Below are 4,410 nucleotides of genomic sequence, written 5' to 3'. Positions count from 1 at the left end.
CATTCCCTTCTCCTCTCCTCTCCACGCCCTTCTCCTCCTACTCCCTTCTCTCCTCTCCCTTCTCCTCTCCACTCCCTTCTCCTCTCTACTCCCTTCTTCTCTCATCTCCCTTCTCCTCTCCACTCCCTTCTCTTCTCCACTCCCTTCTCCTCTCCACTCCTTTCTCCTCTCCTCCTCCATTCCCTTCTCCTCTCCACTCCACTCCCTTCTCCTCTCTACTCCCTTCTTCTCTCATCTCCCTTCTCCTCTCCACTCCCTTCTCTTCTCCACTCCCTTCTCCTCTCCACTCCTTTCTCCTCTCCTCCTCCATTCCCTTCTCCTCTCCTCTCCACTCCCTTCTCCTCTCCACTCCCTTCCCTTCTCCTCCCTCTCCTCTCCCTTTTCCTCTCCACTCCCTTCTCCTCTCTACTCCCTCCTCCTCTCCTCTTCACTCCCTTCTCCTCTCCTCTCCACTCCCTTCTCCTCTCCACTCCCTTCTCCTCTCCACTCCCTTCTCTTCTCCTCTCCCTTCTCCTCTCCCCTCCCCTCCTGTTCTTCCCTATTTTTCCAAATTCCTGGGGACTTATCCTTGAGGACTTAGCTAAACCTTTCATCCAAGTGTGAAGTTCTCTTTCTTGTGCTTTGGCACTTTGTCCTGGATGGTCTGTGTCAGCTGTCACATTCATCATGTGATTTTTGATTGTTGGTGACTTTCTCATCATACAGGGAACACTTTGCTTATTTCCTTTTTCTGTCCCTCCCAGGTCTGCCATGGCAGACACTCTTAAATGATGGCCAAATGTGAGAATGCTTATTATTATTATGTTTAAGTTTGTTTCTTCAGAGATAGGGAAGAAGGAAGAGTGGGAGGCACTCCCCAACAGGGTCTCCCCACTGCAGTCCACCCCCAGCCAGGGCCACAGACACATACAGGCTGCTCCCAAACTGTATGGACTCCGAAGATGTGAAGCCGGGCCCTTTCCCAGGTGGGTTCAGCTGAGTCATCACCTGACACCCCCTGGCCTCTAATACTTTTTTTAAAAGGATTATTTAATTTGGGAACCAGCAGTTAGCATAATGGCTATGTCGCTGGACTCCCACGTAGTGGATCGCAGTTCGCGTCCCGGACCTGGTGGCTTAAAACTCACGCCGGGCACATGTGCATGCCCAAGATCCTGAGAGGAGAATGGAGGAGAAGGGATTGCGGCGTGACTATCCCCCCTGGGGGTGATTTCTCACTTTCTGTCTCTAATGTCTCTCTCTGTCTGTCTGGCGAGCGCACGCGCCCTATAGCGAAAATCTCTCCAAAAAAAAAAAAAGGATTATTTAATTTTATTTATCATTATACTTACTATTTTAATTTGCTACATGGCATGTGTGTACGAGAGAGAGAGAGAGAGAGTGTGTAAGAGTAAGAGAGAAAGCAAGCCATCAGGTCTGGGACTCAAACCGTGGTCGGCCACGTAGGAGTCTAGCACTTTAACCACCACACCCACCTGCTGGTCCCTGAAACTGTTTTTTAAGGACACTATCATAATGTTGCAGTTGAGAGACCTATTGCCAAATATTTTAGTATTTAATCAGACTTTATCAGTAACACAAGGCCTTCAAAAAGTTCATGAGAAATGAATATGATGAAAAACTGCATAGAATTCACATTTATTTTTACACTAAAGTAAACTCACACTTTAATTTCATTTTTTTTCACAAACATTTTGAAATACCCTCACAAAGTACTAAGATAAAGGTTCATCCACGTTTCCCATGTGTGAAGTAGTGACAGGGTGTTCTGGGTGTTAATAGTCTGGATTCCGGTCTGCGGAACATCCTTGACTCGTTAGACAGGCCACCTGAACCATTTGCGGGCCTTAGTTTCCTCCGAGAGAAAATGAAATTGTTCTTTAATGATTCCCAATGTCTTCTGGTAACTGAGGCATCAGATCCTCCTCTTTCGCTTGCCCTCACAGGCCTCGTGCTAAGCCGGCAGCTGGCAGCATAGCAGTTGAGCTTATGCTTACCACTCTGGTTAGCCACGAAGTAGGTTTCAGACAGGGCTTTCCCACGAGGGCATTTACGCATGTGTGCAGAACCTGAGGAAGAACACGTTTAGAAGACATCGAAGTGAGTTCAGTTATTTGTGTGGATAGCACTTGAAACTTCGGGATCAGTACCTCTGTACACATACGTGAACCTTGGTGATTGTTGAATCAGAAACCAGATTATTTTCCTGTTTAACGCTGGACATTTCCAACTTTCCTTCTGGAAAATTGTGTTAATTGTGTGAGACCCGAGTTATCCAGGAACTCTTCCTTGACAACTGCCTGTTGAACTTCTTGTTGAGAAACACAGTGCATATGGTGCGGGCAAATAACTCCATTTCTTTTAAGAATATGAGAAATCTCATGGGTTGGATCCACTCTTTATATACATACCTAATACCTACTCGCAGGTCCCACTTTTTTCATCTTTTATATCGGAATTTTGTTGTGAGAACCAGAGAGTCCAGCTTTCCTCAGCCCTGTGGGCTCATATCAAATGTTCCTCCTAAAGCCTTCCCTGCTCATCCTCTGACCCCTCATTTCTCTTGAGAAAGAACCACCCTGTCCTCACCACCCCGTCTGTCATCGCCTGTGCCACTCTGTGCCGTGGTCGAGTATGTGTCTGCCTCCTCCTCCTCCTCCCGGCTGGCCTCCTGGGTGGTATACCTTTATAAGTGACAGTGATTAGTCCATGGTGGTATACCTTTATAAATGACAGTGATTAGTCCATGGAGCTTGCTATTTGAGACTTTTAGGAGACATGACTTCTAGCCATGCCTTCACTTTTCTCCATTCTGGTGACAACAAAGGGTGAACTATTGGAGAGAAATGTGTGTCTGATTGAACTGTTTGTGTTTTTCCAATCAGAGGCAATAGCCTGGATAGTCAGCATACCATCCTTTTCTTTTTCCTTTTTTTTGAGAGATTTTTGCTATAGGGTGCATGCACTTGCCAGAGAGACAGAGAGACAGAAAGTAGGAAATCAACCCTTGGGGGACATCCACAGTCCCTTCTCCTCCATTCTCTTCTTGGGATTTTGAGCATGCACATACATCTGCCTGGTGTGAGTTTTAGGCTTCTGGTTCCGAACTCAAACTGCGATCAACTACATGGGAGTCCAGAGACATAACCTGCACCATCTGCTGGCCCCTAGCATACCATACTAAAAAGACAACCAGATCTCTAGGTTTTGGGTAGTTTTGCCAAATACAGTTGTGCGATCTTCAAGAAAACATTACATTCTCTCTGATTTTCCATTTCTTAATTTGTAACCTTAGTGGATACAGAGTTATATTGAATTGAACTATGTGATTTGTCAGGATCCTTTCAACTGTAAAAGACAATGTTTCTATGTAGCTATGGAGTATAAAAAAGCAAAAGCAAAAGAATTTTTGGGCCCAGTTTAATGGCTTGATGGTTAAGGCAACTAAAGCCCACATGGCCAACCCCATGGTTCAAGTTCAGAACCTAGCGTTTTTTGAAACATGCTGAGTGTATGTGGGTGCACCCAATCCTGAAAGTAGGGAGAGATTGAAGAGAAGGGTCTGTGGCATGATCATCTCGCACAGGGGAATCCCTCTTCTCTGGTAAGTGTACATATCCTCTAGCAAAAAAAAAAAAAAAAAAAAAGTGGGGCAGGCAGGTGGCATGGTGGTTAAGGAGTTGGTTTCCCACATGGCAAACCACAGTTCTAATCCCACACCTGGCATCTTGAAAATCTTGCCAGGTATGTGTGTGCACAAAATCCCAGGAGAAGACCGGATGAGAAGTGATTATAGTGCGGCCAACCCCTGGGGGGAATGATTTCTCATTTTCCTTCTCACTGTTTCTCTCTGGTGAACACATGTTCCCCATGGCAAAAACAAAAACAAAAACAAAAAAACCCAAAACAAACAAACAAAATTGTTTTTTGAGAGGTTTTTGCTATAGGGCGTGTGCCCTTGCCAGAAAGACAGAGCGATACAGAGAGATAGAAATCACCCCACCCCCCCACCCACCCTGGGGGATGGCCACGTGGCAATCCCTTCTCTTCCATTCTCCTCTTGGGCATGCATGCATGCATGCATGCACACACATGCCAGGTGTGAGTTTAAGCTACTGGGTCCGGAACTGGAGCCATAGTTGACTACATGGGAGTCCGGTGACATAGCCATTATGCTCACTGCTGGTCCCCAAACAAAAATTTTCATTAAAAATCTGGGAGTAGCACATTTGTGAAGTGCAATTATGCTCGCTGGCATTTAAATATGATTTGATTATGATAGGTCACCATTTCCCAAACCTAGGAAGGCACAGCTTGTGAACGTGTTGTGTGTTGGCACATCAGCATGAGTAACTAGACTTTTTTTTTTTTTTTTTTTTTTTTTTTTTGTGTTGTTTTTTTTTTCAAAAT

At 45.4% G+C, this 4,410-nt stretch overlaps 1 pseudogene; it reads right to left on the bottom strand.

Annotated features, from left to right (window-relative positions):
- Positions 1–4,410, bottom strand: part of LOC102480878 (AN1-type zinc finger protein 2A pseudogene) — a 12,724-nt pseudogene that overhangs the window by 7,606 nt on the left and 708 nt on the right.

The sequence above is a fragment of the Tupaia chinensis genome, unplaced genomic scaffold, assembly GCF_000334495.1.
Source record: "Tupaia chinensis unplaced genomic scaffold, TupChi_1.0 Scaffold000014_1, whole genome shotgun sequence".
In the NCBI taxonomy this organism is placed as follows: domain Eukaryota; kingdom Metazoa; phylum Chordata; class Mammalia; order Scandentia; family Tupaiidae; genus Tupaia; species Tupaia belangeri.
Note: the sequence above shows the minus strand (reverse complement) of the source record. Positions and strands in the feature narration are given on the sequence as shown.